The sequence below is a fragment of the Carcharhinus amblyrhynchos genome, chromosome 4 (genome assembly GCF_965287045.1).
Source record: "Carcharhinus amblyrhynchos chromosome 4, sCarAmb.v2.hapA, whole genome shotgun sequence".
In the NCBI taxonomy this organism is placed as follows: Eukaryota; Metazoa; Chordata; class Chondrichthyes; order Carcharhiniformes; family Carcharhinidae; genus Carcharhinus; species Carcharhinus amblyrhynchos.
The window spans coordinates 96469058-96491648 of record NC_137327.1 but is presented as its reverse complement, the minus strand read 5'-3'; the positions used below and the strand labels follow the sequence as shown (position 1 = coordinate 96491648).

Here is a 22591-nt window from a genome sequence, read left to right as displayed (position 1 = left end):
ATATAACAAAGAAAGGTGTTCATGCTGTGCAAAAGTGTCAAGAGAAACAAAGTAACTCAGTCGGAGGATGAATTATCACTATATGTGCTAGCTATCGCTGGTGCTGGTGGCTCACTCCACTGGATGGACTGCTAATAGAGATGGAAATCAAAACTGGGTCAGCAGTCTCGCAGGTGCCAGAAACTATATACAAGGAAAAATTCAAACATATTCTCTTGAAAGTGTAAAGAAAAGTGTTCAAGACACAAACATTTGGTAGTTCCACTAACGAGCCACATCGAAAGCTGTATAACTTAACAAACTCTCCGGAGACTCCAACATATCATTGATGAAGACGAACATCTCGCCAGGGCCATCCCCACACCCCCACTTCTTGCCTTCAGACAACCACACAACCTCAAACAGACCATTGTTCGCAGCAAACTACCCAGTTTTCAGAACAGTGACCACAACACCACACAGGCTTGCCACAGCAACCTCTGCAAGACATGCCGGATCATCGACACAGATACCATCATCACACGTGAGAATACCATCCACGGTAAATACTCTTGCAACTCGGCCAACACTGTCTACCTGATACGTTGCAAGAAAGGATGTCCCGAAGCATGGTACATTGGGGAGACCATGCAGACGCTACAACAACGGATGAATGAACATCGCTCGACAATCACCAGGCAAGACTGTTCCCTTCCTGTTGGCGAACACTTCAGTGGTCACGGGCATTCAGCCTCTGACCTTCGGGTAAGCGTTCTCCAAGGCGGCCTTCACGACAGCGCAGAGTCGCGGAGCAGAGACTGATAGCTAAGTTCCACACACGAGGACGGTCTCAACAGGGATCTTGGGTTCATGTCGCACTATCTGTAACCCCCATGACTTGCCTGGGTTTGCAAAACCTCACTCACTGTGCTGTCTGGAGACAATACCTGTGATCAGTGCTCCTTCCACACACATTGTCGGCCACTTTAGGACTTGAACAGCAGGTTAGGTGTAAAGATTCGCATTCTAATCAGTAATCTCTAAACTGTCTGTGCTTTATATGCTCTGTCCGAGGCCAGAACTCTCCATTCACCTGACGAAGAGGGAGTCCCCTCGAAAGCTTGTAAGTTTACTATCAAATAAATCGGTTGGACTAAAACCTGGTGTTGTCAGACTTTTTACTGTGTTTACCCCAGTCCAATGCCGGCACATCCACATCATAACTTAACAAACAGCAGATCTGTTGCTACATGTAGTAAAGGGCAATTATTCAGTATTCATGTGTCGAATATGGTTAGAGAAAATTCAGCTGGACAGGGCTGAAGTCTACCTGATGACTATTGGAGATTGAGGCCTTACAAAAGTTCTAAAAAAAACACATGGTTATATGTAATGATGAACTGGGGAATATGAAAGATGTCACAGTTAAATTGACTCAACTGATGAAATGGCAATGCTCAGAAAGCTTGTGCTATCAAATATACCTGTTGGACTTTAACCTGCAGTTGTGAGACTACTTACTGCAGTTAACTTGAAGGCAAGGTCGGTACCGAATGCTATTAGGCTGAAAGTGAAGGCTGACCTGGAATGATTGGTAAGGATGTGGATATGCCAGCGTTGGATTGGGGTAAACACAGTAAACAGTCTGACAACACCAGGTTTTAGTCCAACCGATTTATTTGATAGTAAACTCACAAGCTTTCGGGTTAGCCCCTTCGTCAGGTGAATGGAGAGTTCTGGCCTCAGACAGAGCATATAAAGCACAGACAGTTTAGAGATTACTGATTAGAATGCGAATCTTTACACCTAACCTGCTGTTCAAGTCCTGAAGTGGCTGACAATGCGTGTGGAAGGAGCACTGATCACAGGTTAAAGAGATGTGTATTGTCTCCAGACAGCACAGTGAGTGAGGTTTTGCAAACCCAGGCAAGTCACGGGGGTTACAGATAGTGTGACATGAACCCAAGATCCCTGTTGAGATTGCCCTGGCGAGATGTTTGTCTTCATCCTCGCCAGGGCCATCCCCACACCCCCACTTCTTGCCTTCAGACAACCATGCAACCTCAAACAGACCATTGTTCGCAGCAAACTACCCAGCCTTCAGGAGAACAGTGACCACAATACCACACAACCTTGCCACTGCAACCTCTGCAAGACATGCCGGATCATCGACATGGATACCATCATCACACGTGAGAATACCATCCACCAGGTACACGGTAAATACTCTTGCAACTCGGCCAATATTATCTACCTGATACACTGCAGGAAAGGATGTCCCGAAGCATGGTACATTGGGGAGACCATGCAGACGCTACGACAACGGATGAATGAACATCGCTCGACAATCACCAGGCAAGACTGTCCCCTTCCTGTTGGTGAACACTTCAGTGGTCATGGGCATTCAGCCTCTGACCTTCGGGTAAGCATTCTCCAAGGCGGCCTTCACGACACACGACAGCGCAGAGTTGCTGAACAGAGACTGACAGCCAAGTTCCGCACACGAGGATGGTCTCAACAGGGATCTTGGGTTCATGTCGCACTATCTGTAACCCCTGTGGCTTGCCTGGGTTTGCAAAACCTCACTCACTGTGCTGTCTGGAGACAATACACATCTCTTTAACCTGTGATCAGTGCTCCTTCCACACGCATTGTCAGCCACTTCAGGACTTGAACAGCAGGTTAGGTGTAAAGATTCGCATTCTAATCAGTAATCTCTAAACTGTCTGTGCTTTATATGCTCTGTCTGAGGCCAGAACTCTCCATTCACCTGACGAAGGGGCTAACCCGAAAGCTTGTGAGTTTACTATCAAATAAATCGGTTGGACTAATCATAGTGTTGTCAGACTGTTTACTATGATTGGTAAGGACAGGAGTATTGGAATCTGTCAGTATTATTGAAGGAGCTTCACCAATTGTACTAGTCATTAAAAAAGATGGATCTGTATGGATTTGTGGAGATTTCAAAGTCACTCTTAATCCAGTGTTGCATGCAAAATGGTACCCAGTACTTCACATTAATGACCTGTTTGCAAGATTGGCAAGGAGGCCATCATTTTAGCAAAATCAATCTGAATCAGGCATACTTATAGAGGACTGTAGACCAGAAGTCATAGAAACGTCTGACCGTTTAGTATCACATCTGCTCTGGCATTTTTCCAAAAAGCTATGGATCAGATCCTTAGTAGGCTAAGTGGAGTTCAGTGCTCCCTGGATGACATCCTCGTCACTGAAAGAGACACCTTCGCAATCTGGATTAGAAGATTATGCAACGGGATCTTGATCAATTGGCCAGTGGGCTGACGAATGGCAGATGGAGTTTAATTTAGACAAATGCAAGGTGATGTATTTTGGTAGACTGAACCAAGGCAGAACTTACTCAGTTAATGATAGGGCGTTGGGGAGAACTACAGAACAAAGAGATCTAGGGGTACATGTTCATAGCTCCTTGAAAGTGGAGTCACAGGTGGACAGAGTAGTGAAGAAGGCAATCGGCATGCTTCGTTTCATTGGTCAGAATACTGAATACAGGAGTTGTACAAGACATTGATAAAGCCACACTTGGAATACTGTGTGCAATTCTGGTCACTCTATTATAGAAAGGATATTATTAAACTAGAAAGAGTGCAGAAAAGATTTACTAGGATGCTATGGGACTTGATGGATTGAGTTATAACAGAAGGCTGGATAGACTGGGACTTTTTTCTCTGGAGTGTAGGAGGCTGAGAGGTGACTTTATAGAGGTCTATAAAATAATGAGGGGCACAGATCAGCTAGATAGTCAATACCTTTTCCCAAAGGTAGGAGAGTCTAAAACTAGAGGCATAGGCTTCAGATGAGAGAGGAGAGATACAGAAGTGTCCAGAGGGGCAATTTTTTCACACAGAGTGGTGAGTGTTTGGAACAAGCTGCCAGAGGTAGTAGTAGAGCTGGATACAATTTGTCTTTTAAAAAGAATTTAGACAGTTACACGGGTAGTATGGGTATAGAGGGATATGGGCCAATTGCGGGCAATTGGAATTATTTTAGGTGTTTAAAACAAAAGGGCAGCATGGACAAGTTGGGCCGAAGAGCTTGTTTCCATGCTGTAAATCTCTATGACTGGGTGTCATCAAGAATCTATCTGTACTGGTGTGGGAGGGCCCTCAAAGAGCTGCAGCAACAGGGAATGGACAGAATGTAAACATCATGAGAGCAATTAGGGAACCAAACACACACGTAGAAGAGATAGTAGTGGTATTGTCACTGGCCAAGTAATCCAGAGACCCAAGATAATCCTCTACGAACAAGGGTCCAAATCCCACCATGGCAGATGGTAAAATCTGAAATTTAATAAAAATCTGATGATCGTGGAACAGTTGTCAATTGACCTAAAACTCCATCTGGTTAGGGATGGAAATGTATTATTTTTACTTGGTCTGGCCTACATGTGACTCCAGATCCGCAGCAATGTGGTTGACTCTTAAATGCTCTCAGGGAAGGACAATAAATACTGGCCCAGCCAGTAACACCTTCATTCCATCAATAAATAATAAAAAAAATCTTCTGTGGTTGCACCCAATTGTACATTAATGGAATGGAAGGCTTTTCTGTTGATGAATGACATAGGGGCCCGATTTTACCATTGTGTCGCACCCGTTTTCGGGCGTGAAAACATGGTAAAGTCGGGTGTGAGGCCATTAACGTGATCCATGCCCATGTCCGCGCAGATAGCCACTTTAATGAGACCTGGGAATGATCGCGATCTGATTCGCGCCCGAAACGGGCACAACGGCGATTTAAAAGCATTTGCATGCATTTAAATTGAATTAATGAACTGCCTGCCCAATTTTATCAGCATTTCTCCCTTTACACCACATTTGCCGAACCAGAATCGCACCAAAATGGACTTGCTGAATAAAAGTCCGAATCAGGTGCTCCAGCTGTTGAAGAGGTGAGTTCAGCGCTTCCAACAGCTCTCTGACTCAGATCATGGTGGGGGGAAAGGGAGGAGGAGGCGGGTCAGATGGATCTCTGGTGGGGGAGACGGGGGGGGGGGGGGGGGGGGGCATGGAGTCACAATCGGTCTGGGTAGTGGGGGTTGGATGGATAAGAGAAATGGTGATGTCTGTGGGGGCCATCGCTCCCGCTTTTGTGATCCGATACAGGCGCACTTTTTCAAATTTTTTTTTAACTGCGCATGCACAGGTCAGAGCTCCAATCATTTCAGATGTGCTAAGTCCTGCCCACAGCGTGATTCAGACCCGTAATTTCTTTCTCAGGCTAAGTGCACATGGGGACACCTAAAAGCAGATTCCCAAGTCGGATCTGAATTGCTCACAGATTCAGCACTTAGAATGAAAATGGTAAAAGCAGGCCCAGGGAGTTCCATGTGCAATCGATAGCTTTCTGTACTTGCTAGAGCCTGCAATGGCCCCGAAGTCCATAGATCTTTCAGCCTGGCTCTCAGCATCCATCCTGTACCAAAGTCTCTAGTTTTGTTAAACTGAGCATTTGTCACATCTTTGGTGCAGCAATGAACGACTACCAAGGAGGTTCGACACCTACCTGATAAACACTGGAAGAAACTGCACCACTGAAGTTTACTGCTGCCATCATTTTCAGGGCGTCATGGTGGCACAATGATTAACACTGCTGCCTCACAGCACCAGGGGCCCAGCTTGGATCTCTGTGTGGAATCTGCACGTTCTACCTCTGTCTGCGTGGGTTTCTTCAGGTGCTCCGGTTTCTTCTCTTAGTCCAAAAAGCATGTTGGTTAGGTGCATTGGCCATGCTAAATTCTCCCTCTGTGTAACCAAACAAGTGCCAGAGTGTGGCGACTAGGGTATTTTCCCAGTAACTTTATTACAGTGTTAATGTAAGCCTACGTGTGACGCTAATAAATAAAAACTTAAATAACCACAGCCGCTGCATTCATTCAGAGTCCTATGGGTGATGGGTCATCCTGCAGCAGAGCGGAAAAGAGTTTGCTGATCTGTAATCGCTGCTGGCAATATCACACAGGTATCTGGAGATCACTGAGGAAACCTCTCATTATCCTCTCGGGATAAGACAATGGCCGGAATTTTACCGCCATGCCTGCCACGAGAATCAGTGGGCAGGGGTGGACAATAGGAGGGTCTGTTGATCTCAGGTGGGATTTAATGGTTTTGGGACGAATGAAGCAGTAAAATCCCACCCAATGATCTTTTTCTAACTGACCACGAATTGGCTCCCTCTTGACCGTCCTCAGCATTCGCACAACATGTATGCTGTGTCCCTTGATGGCCTTCTGCCATTTGTGGATCTGGACAAATTCCAACTTTCCTCTGTATCACTCCTTCTTCAACCAGGACTCCAGGAACACAGGTCAAGTGGATGATACCCATGTTGCCTCCAAGAGCTCTGCAGATGTCAAGATCCTGGCAAGGATATGTTCTCCGCTGGTTCTCAAGAAACATCCTTCACCACTAGTCAAAGTACCTTTTCCAGGTACCACGCTCCTGCAGCGAGACCTTTTCTCTTCTCCCTGACATCACTCTCAACGTCCCCAACATCACTCTCAACTGCCCCATAGTTACCCTCAACTACCCTGCAATGATTCACAGCCTCCTCTTCAAAAAATCGTGCCCAAGTTGTGGCAGGCTCACCTTCCCCTCAAACTGACTCAACTGCTCATTGCCAGTTTTAAGCAGCTAGAAAAGTGAAGCCCTGTGATTCCTGCGCACCTCACACTTAATTCCAAAGGTATCATTTAATTGTAAAAAGTTCCATGTTAATCTGTTACAATAAGATGCAAAGGCATCAAAATTACCTTCCCGCCTTATGATCTGTCCCACTTTCTCCTCTCCATGGTATAATTTCGGCCTTTTATCCTGACACAGCACTGATCCTGCGCCTCCCACGTGATACAATGTGCCCCCTCACACAACTCCCTGTTCCATGGCCAACATTAAATTCCAACCTATGTATGGCAGCAGCATTCTGTCTTGTCAGACAACTGTATGCCCTATGGTGGTCAAATTTCTGTTAAATGTGCCTGGTATGGCTTGGGAGTCCCACTCTGGCAGTCTCTGCTGCATTTTCTGCAGAGAATGACAGTGTGCTGAAAAAATGCATGATTCACAGTACTCTGATTTTTCTTAGCTCTCTTCTCGGCCAGCTGAGCTTTCACTTCGGTTGCTTTTTCCAATATCGTTCCAGGCAACCTGCAGAGATCACAGTCATCAGTAACTGATTCCCAATGTTTGCTATTTTCATATCTTGTTTGCAGGTATCCTTGTACCGGAGTTTTGACACCCAGGAGATTGTGATCACGAGGTAGGGTTACTATACAGAACATCTATGGATGTATGGCCATCATCTATTCGATGAACAACAACAAAGAACAAACAAAGAACAACAAAGAAAACAGGGTAGCAGGGGAAGGATGCGTTTCTGAATGGAGGGCTGTGACAAATGGTGTTCCTCAGGGATCAATGCTGAAAACTTTCCTGTGTGTAATATATATAAGTGATTTGGAGGAAATGTAACTGGTTTGATTAGTAAGATTGCGGACGACACAAAGGTTGCTGGATTTGCGGATAGCGATGAGGACCATCAGAGAATACAGCAGGATATAGAATAGTTGAAGACGTGGTCAGAGAGATGGCAGATGGAGTTTAATCCGGACAAATGTGAGGTAAAGCATTTTGGAAAGTCTAATACAGATAGGAAATATACAGTAAATGGCAGAACCCTTATGAGTATTGATAGGCAAAAGGATCTGGGTGTACAGGTACACCCAGAAAGAGGCAACGCAGGTGGAGAAGGTAGTCAAGAAGGCTTACGGCATGCTTGCCTTCATCAGCTGGGGCACTGAGTTTAAAAATTGGCAAGTCATGTTGCAGCTTTATAGAGCCTTAGTTAGGCCGCACTTGGAATGTAGTGTTCAATTTTGGTCGCCACACTGACAGAAGGATGTGGACACTTTGGAGAGGGTACAGAAAAGATTTACCAGGATGTTGCCTGGTATGGAGGGCATTAGCTATGAGGAGAGGTTGGAGAAACTTGGTTTGTTCTCACTGGAACGACGGAGGTTGAGAGCTGACCTGATAGAAGTCTACAAAATTATGACAGGCATGGACTGAGTGGATAGTCAGAAGCTTTTTCCCAGGGTGGAAGAATCAGTTACTAGGGGGCACAGGTTTACAGTGCGAGGGGCAAGGTTTAAAGGAGATGTACGAGGCAGATTTTTTTTTTTTTACAGAGAGTGGTGGGTGCCTGGAACTTGTTGCCGGGGAAGGTAGTGGAAGCGGATACAGTAGTCACTTTTAAGGGGCATCTTGACAAATACACATGAATAGGATGGGAATGGAGGGATATGGTCCTCGGAAGAATAGGGGGTTTTAGTTAAGTTGGGCAGCATGGTTGGTATAGGCTTGGAGGGCCAAAGGGCCTATTCCTGAACTGTAATTTTCTTTGCCCTTTGTTTGACACAAAGCCAGAGCAGACGTCTCACATCTCCCTCAAAAATGGGCCTAATTTCATAGTTTTAATAACAAAGCAAAAGCATTTAACAAAAAATTCTGCTGTCCAATACAAAGTTCGCTACATGTCTTAGTAAAGGACCAGGAGTAGATTATTCAGCTCCTGGAGCTTGTTCCACCATTCAATGAGATCATAAAGAAGGGCAGCAATGTGTGCATGTGGGAAGTACACAAGCTATGCCCAATTGTTCCTTCAATGCAAAGAATTGTACCGGTAAGTACATGAGAGTGTCAAACATAAAATAAACTGAATTTCCATGTCTATAGAGTAAAATGTTAAAAATATTATTAGATATATACATATATCTAATGGTCACTCTTTCATCACAAGTTATCTGGTCAACAAGAGAACAGCTACTACTCATTTTGCATGGTTGTCCATTATACCATATTCTTCACAACCTTTAAACACCAGCAAGCAAGACAATTCCAAATACCATCTAACATTATTGATACTAATGGTAGAGAATGAAAATAGGAGACAGCGAACAGACTCTGAAAAATTGCAGTAATGGAAACAGAAAGCAATAAAAATAATTGAAACTTTCCACATTTCCGAAAACTCCAGTTTCAACCTTTTGAAACTAGTGTAGCATATATAACTTCACTAAAATAATGCAGTTTCATAACACTGAAACTGTTGGATAGAAATAGTACCAACTTTGACATCAAGAAATTCGTCATATCAGTTAAAGCAGTAAATATATTTTAAATACTCGTGAAAGCAAGAATTTGAGAAGGCAGGAAGTTTAAAAATTGGCCATCTTTCATTGAAAGATTTAATTTCTCCTTCTCTTTAGTTATGGTAGAGTTGAATAGATTCGAAACGTTAACTGTTTTCTTCCTCTACAGATTCTACTAGACTTGCTGAGATTTTCCCCCATTCAATGGATTCTTTCACCCACCTCCAGTATTCTCAGTCTATCTGGAACCCCATCCTCTAGCCTCTTACCTGCCCCTTGATCTTTAATTGAAAACTATCAGCGCATCATCAGTGTCTCAATTTCTCTGCCCCTCTCAGCAACTCCAATCCATCTCCCTCTAAACTTGCTGCAATCAGTTCTCTTGGGCCCAACCCTGACCTTGCGATCAAACCTGCTGACAACGGTGATTGGTGTCTGCAATACTGATCTTTACATCACAGAAGCTGAGCGTCAATTCTCAGCCACTTCTTTCTACCTCCACCAGACCATGACCCCACCACCGAACATCAAGCCATTGTTTCCAAGATGGTCACTGATTTCATCACTTCAGGAAACCTTCCCTCCACAGCCTTGAACCTCAGACACCAATCCTGCACAACCTGCTTCTACTTTCTTCCCAAAATCCACAAACAGGGCTGGTAGACCCATCATATCAATGTGTTCCTGACCCACAGAACTTGTTTCTTCCGGTCTTGACCCCATTCTCTCTCCTCATGTCCAGTGACAGTCATGATTCCTCTGATACCCCATGTCATATCTACAGCTCCCTGTTCCCTGGCCCTAATTGCCTCCTCTTCACTATGGATGTCCAATCCCTCTACACTTCACCCCACCCCAGGCAGGTTTCAGGGCTCTCTACTTCTTCCTCGAGCGGAGGCCTGAATGTCCACATCACTCTCCTCTGCCTGGTTGAACTTGTTCCGTCATTAAATAATTGCCTCACTTCCTGAATATAAAGCACATGGGCCCCAGTTTATGCCTGTTTTTGTGGGTTATGGGACACGCACTGTTGCAGTCCATTCAGGCCCCCTCCCACAACTCTTGTTGCATCAATGATTTATATTGGTGTCACTTCATGCTCTCTCGACTTGGAAAAAAATTACTGATTTTGCTTCCAATTTCCACCTCTCACCTTCACATGATCCATTTCCAACACTTCCCTTACAAAATCTCTGTCTTCATTTTCACTGAGACTGATCACCAACTTTCACTTCAAACCCAACTCCTTTTTTTAATTTGGTTTATTATTGTCACGTATTAGTAAACAGTGAAAAGTATTGTTTATTCTTTCACAAGGCACAGATAGAAGGGGAAAGGAGAGTGCAAATGTAGCGTTTGTAATGAATATAACTTGGTATGGCTCTTGTTCTGCCCAAGACCATAAGAAACTACAAAAGGTTGTGAATGTAGCTCAATCCTCTTGCAAACCAGCCTCCCATCCATTGATTCCGTATACACTTCCTGCTGCCTCGGAAAAGCAGTCAGCATAATTAAGGACAACTGCACCCAGGGCATACTCTCTTCCACCTTCTTCTGTCGGAAAAAAGATACAAAAGTCTGAGGTCACATATCAACCAACTCAAGAACAGCTTTCTCCCTGCTGCCTTCAGACTTTTGAATGGACCTATCTGGCACTAAGTTGATCTTTCTTTACACTCTAACTATGACTGTGACACCATATTCCGCACTCTCTTTTCCTTCTCTAGAAACAGTATGCTTTGTCTGTACAGCATGCAAGAAACAACACTTTTCACTGTATACTAATGCATGTGACAATAATAAACTAAATCAAATCTCCACAGCTACCAGAACTATAGCTCCTCACATGCCACTTCCAGTAAGGACTCCATCCCATTCTCCCCGTCTCTCCACCTTCACTTACATGTTCTGATGATGCCACCTTTGAAAATGGTGTGTATAACATGGCTCTTTCTGTTCCTTAACTGAGGCTTCCCCCCTCCCCCGCCATAATTAACAGGACATTGGGTTTGACCCATTTCCCAGACCTCACTCCTTTCTGTCCCTTCCAGAACCATGACACAGTCTCTCTTGTCCTCATTTTTACCCCACTAGCCTCCCATTCAAAGATCATCCTCCACCATTTATGCCAACTCCAGAATGATGCTACCATACTTCACCTTACTCCTTCTATCTGCAGGGACTGCTTCCCTCTGACATCTTGGTTCACTCCTCTATCAGATCCAACTCTCCATCCCCTTTCCACAGCACCTTCCCTTGCAATCACAGAAGGTACAACACATGCCCCCTTACCTCCTCCCTCACCATTTCAGGTTAAGCAGTTTTTCACTCGCACTCCCTTCACTTTGGTCAATTGCATTTGCTGGTCCCAATGTATTTTCCTCTACAATAGGGAGACGACTCAAGGGTGGGTGACTGCTTCGTGAAACACCTTTGTCAGTGCATAAGCATAACCCCAACTTTCCAGTCCCCTGCCATTTCAACTCAGCACCTTGCTCTAATGTGCGCGTGTCTGTCCTTGGCCTGTTACAATGCTCCAGTGAAGCCCAATGCAAGCTAGAGGAGCAGCAATTCATGTTCCAATGAGACACATTAGAGCTCTTTGGACCAGCACCGAGTTCAATAAATTTATACTGTGACCTTACTCTTCCATCTTAAGCCATTTAAAAACATACACTTACTGTCTCAATGCAATAACCCAGCCTCCCCCCCCCCACCTCCATATCAGGCCATCTGTTTTTTGTTTTCAAAGTTGCTACATTTTGTTGCAATCTTTCCCAGCTACAGTTTAATATCTAACACTTTTCCCTTCTTTAGTTCTGTTTAGAATCACTTAAGTGAGCACAAACAAGGTTTCAAATCAGAACTCTTCTGACCTCATTGACTTTGTGCTACTGAGTGACAATTGAATCAAATTCTTCATGTACTCTTGTAAATTGATGCCGTCAAGATTTAAAAATCAGACATGTAGACATACTTACACACTCTCTCACACACACAAACTCTGAGAATAACTAAACATATAAATTAACAGAACATTTAGCTCATTATCCATGAAGAAAATTATTTTTCACCTTATGCTATGGGAAGTAACTATTAAGGCTTTTTCCATGCAAAATAGTTCCCCTGTGGACAGAAAAAATGCCATGTATTAATTGCAAACCTAAGTTGATTTGACAATTTTAAATAACATCAAAACCTCAAACATTTCATCTAGGGCTGTTTTAGAAACATGATAATTACAGAACACAATAATCACTGCTCATTTTTATGATTTGTTGCTTTTTACAGAAACCTAGATGAACTTAAAATGCCTGCTCTTGTACAGAGAGTAGACGATATATATTTCATGTGTGGAGAAACTGTTACTGTTCAATATCAAGGTTAACAATCCATTCAACAGCTTCAGCTGACAGTGCTGAGTGGTTGAGGTGCCACAAGGAATGAATCTCTTAGGGCAGCAAGAGTTCAGTATGTGGTTGACAGTCTGACTTGGATGTCCACAGCCATAATTTGAGTTCCATTTGTAGAGCAGATGACCATATTTTCCCTGGTGCATCCTCACGTGGTTGAGGGTTGTCCAGATTTTTCACTGAAGGTTGAAACCTGAGGCTTCACCACTTGGTTTAGTTGCCAGATTGTAGTTGATGATGTTTGCAATCCACGAGAAGGTTGCAGCTGTCATCAGTTTGTAGGACATAGAGTATGTTTCAGTGGAAGCTACGGTTCAAATAGTCGCATAAGGTTTGGTTTTGATGTCCTGCTTCAATGGGAATGCTTTGTTAGCAGTCAGTGAATGGCGTTGTCAGAGGAGGATGTTTCCCCTGCAAATATCTGTGCTAGCACAGGAAGTCACTTGAGCTGCGTTGACCCAGCATTCCAAAGAAAATCTTCATAACTTCTTCGTGAGGTGGAGATCTCCATGCTGTGTGGCAGCTCCTGAGCCAGACTGAGCAACAGTACTCTATGTTGTCTGGACCAGGGTGGGTGAAACACTGCGTAGTGTGTTGGCTCTATGGCTGAGTAGTACCGGCCAGTTTCTGTAGGAGATTCACTGGTGTTATGGTGGTATTACCAGTAGGTCAGTAAACAGTCAAGAGCGATGTCAAGAAATTTGAGTCCAATCATGTGAAAGTGGGCAGTCACAAAACTTTTCCTGGTTTTTGAGTAACTTAGATTGAAAACTGCAATGGCAGCATTTGGTCAAAGCTTCCATTTTCTGAAGTAGATTTTTGAAGGCAATGGATGTTCAATGAGTGTTTTCTCAATGTCCTGGAGTTCTTTAGCCTGAGAAGCCAGGACCAATTTCTGCCCTCCATCCACCCCAGACCAGATCCCAGAAAGGTGCACCTTGGAAATCAAATCAGTTGTCCATGTCTAACTGTAGCATGGCAAACCCAGGGAATGTGGGCTGCAGCAGGAGAGGAATGAATGGAAAAGGTTATACAGATAGCCTGACTATAGTATTCATACTCACTGTGGGCAGACATGACAAATTACTATATCCTAAGACAGAAAAATTACCATATCCCAGACAGCACTAACACAGTCACACTCTAGGTGAGATCTTTCCGAGGTTACAGCAACAGTAAGAGAATCAATATCTTATCAAGGCTCCAATGTCGAGGGCAGCCATTGCGTCTCTGGAAAACTAATCAAGTGTCGGGAGGTGGGGGGGCAATTAACACACCACTGAAATTGGTTTGACAAACACAACACTTTGATATTGTAAACAGGTTGACAGGATACGTCTAGAAAACAATTAAAGTACACTGGACAATGGATCAACATAATGTGATCAAAACAGAAGTTTAACAAATTTAAAGTAACAATCCGATGACGAAATTGAAATGTAGCACTTTGTAACATGAAAAAGTATAGGAATATGTAAGAACCTACGATTAGCAGAGTAGCTCAGAAGGAAGCTGGAATTACAGCTCCGAGTTCTACTCCACCTCATGCATTTTGAGTAAAGCCGTTTTTCTTGAAGTCCTACACAATCTCTGAAGACTCAGTTCGTTCATTCTTTCCAACGCTAACCAACAACGGGCTCCCATATGAATCAGTCCTTACACTAGCAATCTTCAACATATGGAGACTTGTCTGAATCCATCTCCATGAAGCACCACTCCACATAGCTCCAACCAATTTCCATCATTATTTTTTGCATTTTTAATTATTAAAGCCAAACATAAAAATGACAGGATTTTCAATAATTTGGACTGAAAATAAAATTTCAACAACCAACTGTAAATGTTCAGCCAGCATTTAGAATCAAAGAATGGCGACCGCTTAGAAGGAAGCCACTTGGTCTGTCATGTCTGTATGGACTCATTGTAAGAGAAACTCAGCTCGGCCCACCGACAATGCCTTAATTACTTAAGAATTTAATCATCCCAACTCATGAGCAATGGGTCAGTTGAGAATAAATAGTTTGGAACAAAATCTCAGCTTTACCACACAAAAAACACAACTAAAGAGAAAGCACCTCAGGAGAAATGTCAGTACAAATAGAATCAGATGCAAGTTACTGCCCTTAATGAAAATAATAGCGCAAAAGTTTTATTTTTAAATCATGTACAGGTCCATGATTTTATGGTGACCACCCAAAATTACATTTTCATTACTCGCAGTTCTGGGATTCAGGCAATATTTTTGAATAATACTTCCCAAACTATTTTCCAATGTGACGCCATTTTATTTGTTGAAAATCAATGTGACCTCAGATACCAACACAAACATAACAGTAATAAAATAACATAGTAACAAACATTACATAACTATTAAAGTTTTGAGTATTATAGATTAACAGATGATTTAAATCTATGATAAAAATCCTACGCTCTTGGTGTGAAGAGCTGGGGAGTGCTTTTGACCTTGTGTGTCTAGTCTGCTGGAGTCTGGCTTGGTGGTGGTGGTGATAAAGGGGGGGGGGGGGGGGGGGGGGGTCTTTAATATTTGTGGTTTGTGTTTCTTTGAGTAGGAAGTGTTGGTATGTGTGGACAACGCCTTGTGTTGAGTTGTGATTCTCAGGTTATGGCTGTATCCGGTACCATGCTCACCTGGTAGTTCATATCTGGATATCAGTGGTTGATGATGGTGGTTTGTTGGTTGCGAGAAGGCTGGCCTAGTGGTACCTGATCCTCTTTATAGAACATTTTCAGACAGGGTTGCTGAACTGTATCAGGATTTTATTTCTCTAGTGCGGGTTTGGTTAATTGGCCATGCTACAATTGCCCTAGTGTCTTGAGATGCGTAGATTAGAGGGGTTAGTCGGTGAAATATATGGAGGGATATGGGGGTATGGCCTGGGTGGGTTTGTGATCAGTACAGACTCGATGGGCTGAATAACCTCCTTCTGTATTGTAGGGTTTCTATGATTCTATGTTGTATGGACTTTCCTGCCTCACAGACATTGAAGCAATTCTCACATCTTAGCTAGAGAATTTGACAGTATACAGTCAGGCGAGGGCTTAATTAATTTTTAAATTATACAGATACCACAGTTAGGGTGATGTTTATCATAAAAAGAGATCAACATAAACAGTTTTATTTCTCATCTCAAGAGAGAATTAGTGATATATTTTGTAATTGTTTGCACTCCGTTCATGAGATGGTCAGGGAGGGTTTGCAGGAGCATTTTTAGGTAGCTCACTCCACAGTTGGTGAGCTATTGGTGTTGACACATAAGCCACCAGTTGATCCAGATGTAAGGGTAACTGTGTTCCTGGTATGGGGTGTGGTGTGTGTGTAGGTCAGCATTCTTTGTTGGAAAATGATCAGGAGGTGCAGAGCTCAGGGGCTTGTCAGGTCAGGTTCTGCTGGATCAGGTGTGGGACCCAAGAGCTTTCCTTCATTGCTAGGAACTTTGAACATTACTTTCAGATTGACTAAATAAAGAGTAGAGAGATGGGACAGAAGAGACAGGAAAGAGATAGAAAATTAACAATGCACTGCCAATTTTCTTGTGAAGCTGGTAGTAACAACAGGTCATGGTACAGCATTCAGGTAACCATGGGACAGCATTAAAGGAGATAACCAATCACATTTCTGATCTGTTTGGAAGAAACAAGTTCACATTTCCAACCATACTAAAATTTCCAAATCTTATAGGCTTAACTATCTGTCCACCATGATAGAAAATAACTAAAATAAATTACTGTGAAATGTCAATATAAAATCAGATTGATCTGGGAGGGGGTAGAGCGTATTATCCAGGACAAAGTGAGAGCTCAGAGGCATACCCAGCATGTGGTGGGTGACTCAGACATAGATAAAATGCTGATCTTCAAAAGGTCCATTGAGAGCTAGGTGATCAATGGTTAAATCCTCAGAGATGTTGTTGCCTTATCAGGCAAGTGACCAAGCCATGAATGTGGTCCAACTGTTGGCTGACCCTGGAAGCTTTAACCCATTATAGGCTTTTTCCATGAGAAAAGTATCAGTGTTACTCACCAATTAATGTGTACCCTACAGAACACTGAAATCATGGAATAGCTATACAAGGAACAGACATGGAGCTAACGTAAATGCCATCACCACCTGGTGCAGAAATTATGCGGCCATGTAGTTAGCTGCTAAGTTTTAGTGCGTGGATGAATGAAGCCAACAGATTATCTGGCAAGGATTGATTTGCAATACTCACTATCCTATCTATTTGCCCTCTTGCTTCCCATCTATAACATGTGCCTACACACTGTTAGCCCTTAATCAGGTCTCTCACAACTGGACACTGCCACAGCATAACAGGATGACTGAGAAGGAGCAAACCGTGGGACTATCAGTGGTCATAGAGTACAGCATGCTACAATGAATCACAGCCACAACATACATGGCACAAAGCATTTGCAGAGTCATTTTCTCTACCAAACCTTACCAATTATTGGTGGTATAGTGAAAATAAGTGCACAAAAATGAATTAGAGCAATGTAACCTGAATGGTTCATGATCCTTTTTACTGTACATTGTTATACACAGAGTGGCACAGATGCAGGGAAGGGGTGGTTCCAGCTGCTCCACAACTTTCCAGCCACCCCAACCAAGATCTACAAGTTTATACATTCCCTCTTATTCATCATTGATGAACATCAAAGGAATAAACATTGTGAGGCTCACCCCTTCCATTAATTTTTCCAAAGTGTTTACAAATATGGCAGAAAAACCAGCAACCCGCTATGGGAAGCCAAATGTTTTATTTTTCCTTTATAATTTTTATAACATTTTCTACAATGTATTTGTACGAACATGTTCTCATGGGATAAATCCTGCTGAGTAAAATATGCTGAGGTTTCAGGTTTCACTTGTGTTGGAGCATGTTACAAGACTACAACATGCTGAGATGTGTTGCACACATTTCCAGCTCGTGATCAGCTAACCTTGACAGAGATCACTATCTCATGAACAGTGCATGATCAGAGGTCAGACCCAATTAGTGTTAGCTACCTCTGCAGATGTATTAATTAACCAATGAATGTGAATGGGTGGTCTCTACAACAATGTATAATAATATTTGTAAGACAGAAAACAATAGAGCAGTCCATGAACATCATGTAAGAGACAGAGAAGGAACTCTACTAATATACTCATATACTTGTACCAGACCATGAGATATTGACGAATTCTTGAACCTAACAATTCTGCCGTAGTCAGCAGTATCACCAATCGAATTTCGACTTGAGGAGCATTGATAGACCCATCAACGCCGAGAGGTAAGAACTCCTCTCAGCTAAAATTCTCTGTTATGTGACTCCAGGTTGGACGTCCGCATGATTCCATATTCTGAAACATCTCGTCCTGAGATTTCGACTCAAGGCTCCCAACTGAGTGGGCTCTCTTGGCTCACGGTTAGCCCACTGTCATTGCCAACACCAATCAACTCGAGATCCCCTTGCTCAGAGTGAAGGATGGCAGAAAAGAATAGTAAATATTATTTACCTCCATAGAACGGTGGAATGATGTGGCAATTGAAACAGTTTGTAGAATAGCAGTTTAATTTACCAAAACAATTTTGCTGAAATTGAACAGAAATACAAAGCCTCCAAGGAACAATGGATCTTGGATGGGGGCAAGCCAACAGATTACCTAGCAAGGATGGATTTGCTGGTCCCTCGCCAGGATGGGTCGACTCAGACAGCAAAATAAAACTATTGTTCGTGTGGAAACGAACCAAAAGATTGAGAGGCTCCAGGATCAATTAGCCGCAGTCTGAATCTCTTTGGAGAAGGAAGAGTAGAGCTGTTGGAAACCTACAGACGAAAATGTGATCCTGAAGCACAGTAAACCTCCACAAATACCTATTCCCAGAATGTACCTTGTTCTGGAACAGAGAGAACAACAGGTATGGGCAAGACAGCTAAGGGAAGTCTATAGAGAGGATGAGTCTTTTTCTTTGGAGGACTCTGAAAATAAGAAAGAGGAAGTAACACCCAAGAAACTTTACTCCCTAAAATGTAAGAGTGTAATGATTGAGTCTCGAAGAACGACAGATGGGAATGGAGTCATTTGTACCAAGAACAAATATGGTAACATAGCAGTTCATACACCCGCAGACCCAGTAAAGATCGATAAATGGATTAAAGAAATATCTCACCTAAGAAAAGTGAAGCAAAGACGTAGGATGTTTTGAAGTGCTTGAAAGGAAAATATGGACTTTACCCGTTGGACGCTGTGCAGATATTAACCTTTATGGTTCCTGACAGGAAAAGTAGGATGTTGCTGATGATGTTCAGGGAGGATAAAACCTTGAGGGAGGATGGGATCAGATTCGATTGTAGTGTATGGTATACACGCCAAGCAAGACAGATTGGGACAAAATAGCAGCATGCCAGCAGAAAGCGGGTGAAGAAATCCCCGATTATGAAGAATGGTTTAGGACAACTTGGCTCAAGCCTAGCATTTGGGAAGTAACTGCAGAAGATACAGATAGCAGTACATTAATGTTGATGCCGTTAAAATCGGCGTTTGTAGCTGGTTTTAAGATCAGATTTATTTGAAGTATTAAAAGTTAACAAAGCAGATTGGAAGATGGCATTATCTACATACAGTTGGTTACATACCTTAGTCGAATAGAATCAGATACGACTGTGAATGTTCGAGCCATGCAACTGACAGTGTATTTGTCCAATGACAGATGCCCAGGTGGGTGTCATAACTGCAGAAAGGAAGACCATTGGGCAAAAACATGTCGAACATGCCAATCTGTCAGCAAAGCAATTGATGCATGCACAGTGGCCCCACATTGCAGGCCTTCAGATTGCTGGCCCCCCCCATCATTATCCTTCCGATGTCCCTACCCCCTGATCACTAGACTCCCAGACCAACCCCTCCCAATATGTTTCCCCCTTCCACCAGCCAGCCCCAATCTCACCAACCCTCCGTTCAGACAATCCCAACCTCATTCCTTCTTACCCCCGACCTCCCGAGGGGAGGGAAGCAGACTCAAAGCCTTCTCTTCCCTCTAATGGGGTTGGGCCACTGTTCCTAGCTAGTGGGGTGCAGGAGTAAATCTCGCTGGAGTGAACCACTCCCAGCGAAGGGACACGCTAGCAGATCCAGAGAATTCAGTCCTGGGCCGGTAATCATATTGCAATGCTGATTTCAATATGGCAATCAGCTCCGCTCGAGCCGATGACACTGAAAATCCTGATCCCGGAGGCATGTGAAGGCCATGATGCCCAGTGGGAAATCCACAAAATGTCTCTCACTGCTGTCTCCTGGCCTGCTGTGCTACTCAAGCAGCAAAGCGTGCTGAAAGAATCATGCGCAAAATGCTTATTCATCTCACCATTGTTTTTCTTTTGTGAGGAAGAGCACTAGTAGAGGCCATCAATAAGACTGTCACCAGTAAGTTCAATAGGAAATTCAGAAGACACTCTAGGAATAAGGAACTCAATGCTACAAGAAAGTGAATATGGATGCATTTAATGGGAAGCTGAACATGCATTTGAGGTTACAATGATTTAGATTTAAATAAGAAAAGGAGGGAGAAAACTCAAGTGAGCATTAACACTGGCATGGACAGATTGAACTGAATGGTCTGTTTCTGTACTCGCTGTCCTATGTACGGAAACACAGAATCCTTACAGTGCAAAAGTTGGCCATTTGGCTCATCCAGCTTGCACCAACAACAATCCCACCCAGGCCCTATCCCCGTAACCTCAAATATTTATCCCACTAATCTCCTGACACCAAGTTTCAATTTAACACGGCCAATCAATCTAACCCACACATCTTTGGAGTGTGGGAGGAAACCGGAACACCGGGAGGAAACTCAGACAAACAGAGGGGAACGTGCAAACTCCACACACTCACCCAAGGCCAGAATTGAACCCAACTCCCTGGCACTGAGAGGCAGCAGTGCACTGTGCCACCGTGCCACTCAAATCCCTGGGTAGTCCATAACAAATTCTGGGAAGTCAGCACTTAAGCAGGATTTGCTTTGATTGTAAATAGTTTACAATTGATAATTAATTATAGCAGAAACATTTTGATTGCCAATAAAGTTGGACACTTAATGATACATAGAATGGCATCTTCTAACTTAAAATACTGCTGATCACTCTTATTTAACTGATGTTATAGCTGACTGTTGCAGAGTGCCATGCTTTTGGTTTTGCAGCAGGACCCTATGAATTTCCTTATAGTTCTAAGTGATGTTTAAAAAATGTAGAAAACTTGCTTACTAACCATTGTTTAAATAAAAATCAGTTTGTCAGCTTTGGTAAGTGTGAATTAAATCACATGCATCACCTTTTGTAGTGTTTCCCAACCTGTTTTCCAATGTACATTTTAACACTTGAAAATTAACATGACTCTATTTATCCCCAACAAAAATAATACAGCAAATAAAACTGTATTGTAATGTTCAGTTCATAATTAAACTTTGTTATAGGACTTATATTCATATATAAATGCAAAAATCTGATTTTAAATTACTTTGTGAATTCTTTGAGTTTTATTCCAATTCAGTCCAATCAAATCAAATCCAGCTCAGAGTCCCAACAAGTTGAGACATTCCCGATCCAAGCTGACAAGACAGGGCTCCCACCTCCTGTCTTGGGCTTGATCTACATAATCCAAGCTGATTGGAGTAGGTTTAGCTCCTCCTTCAAGGCTTGATCTCATTTGTATCTTAGCCAAAAGGCCAAGATGCCGCTTTAAAAATATTGCTTCAAATGAAGCTAAAATGTAACCTAATGACTTCAACCAAGTACAGCATGTCAATACTACACTTGATCTCAGCCAGTTTGTGAAAATATCTTTTTATGTATTTCAAAAATATACTTTATTCATAAAAATCTCAATTAAACCAACACAAAGCTACGTCTAAAAATTGCAAACAGTGCAGAATAAAAACATTTCTACAGTAGTATACAAATTACAGTCATTACATTTCAAAATTTCAAACTATATACATGCCTCAAAATTTACTGTGTGCTGTTATTTCTCAGATTGGCACATAGTTATGCAGGCTGAGAGTATTCTGCAGTTCCTGGGCCCTTGGTCTGCCTCCGTTAAAAGACCTTACAGTGTGGCCTTTCCCCACTGTGCCTTTGCGGCGGCTGCCCCAAGCTTCAGCGCGTCGCTCAGCACATAGTCCTGGACCTTGGAATGTGACAGTCTGCAACACTCGGTCGAGGACAGTTCTTTCAACTGGAAGATTAGCAAGTTTCGGGCGGACCAAAGTGCGTCCTTCACCGAGTTGATGACCCTCCAGCAGCAGTTGATGTTTGTCTCAGTGTGCGTCCCCGGAAACAGCCCGTAGAACACAGAGTCCTGCGTCACCAAGCTGCTCGGGACGAACCTCGACAAATACCACTGCATCTCACTCCAGACCTTCTTTGCAAAGGCACATTCGAACAGATTTTTAAAAAAAACTTTATTCCAATCCAATCCATATTCAATTCAGAGTCCCAACAACTCAGGACATTCCCGATCCAAGCTGACAAGACAGGGCTCTCATCTCCTGTCTTGGGCTTGATCTACATGATCCAAGCTGGTTGAAGCAGGCACAGCTCCTCCTCCAAAGCCTGATCTCATTTGCATCTTAGCCAAAAGGCCAAGATGCCGCTTTAAGAAATTGCTTCAAATGAAGCTAAAATGTAACCCAATGACTTCAACCAAGTACAGCATGTCAATACTACACTTGATCTTAGCCAAAAGGCCGAGAAGCGATACTACACTTGATCTTAGCTAAAAGGCTTAGAAGTGATAGCCTGTAAACTTCCACGTGGCCCCCCCTCGCTTTCTCAGCCACTGTCTTTCACACGTGTCTTGCTGGGCACAGCAAAACAGTCAGCCTGTCTGAGTGCTGCAGTTGCAGTGAAGGGCAGCAGGGAGCGCAGTGTGTGTGCCCTGACTCTGTCGCTGACACCTGCTGGTCAGCAGGCACGTGCTGCCACATGTTCTGTTTTTGACGCTCTT

The 22591-nt window shown here is 43.2% G+C and overlaps 1 protein-coding gene and 1 non-coding gene across 7 annotated transcripts in view; both read right to left on the bottom strand.

Annotated features, from left to right (window-relative positions):
* Positions 1–22591, bottom strand: part of LOC145342226 (BCL-6 corepressor-like protein 1) — a 248698-nt gene that overhangs the window by 95057 nt on the left and 131050 nt on the right. The gene's annotated exons all lie outside the window — the stretch shown is intronic.
* On the bottom strand, positions 22145–22343 carry LOC145342783 (U2 spliceosomal RNA). Its single transcript, XR_013886633.1, has one exon. It is a non-coding gene; the product is annotated as a U2 spliceosomal RNA (small nuclear RNA).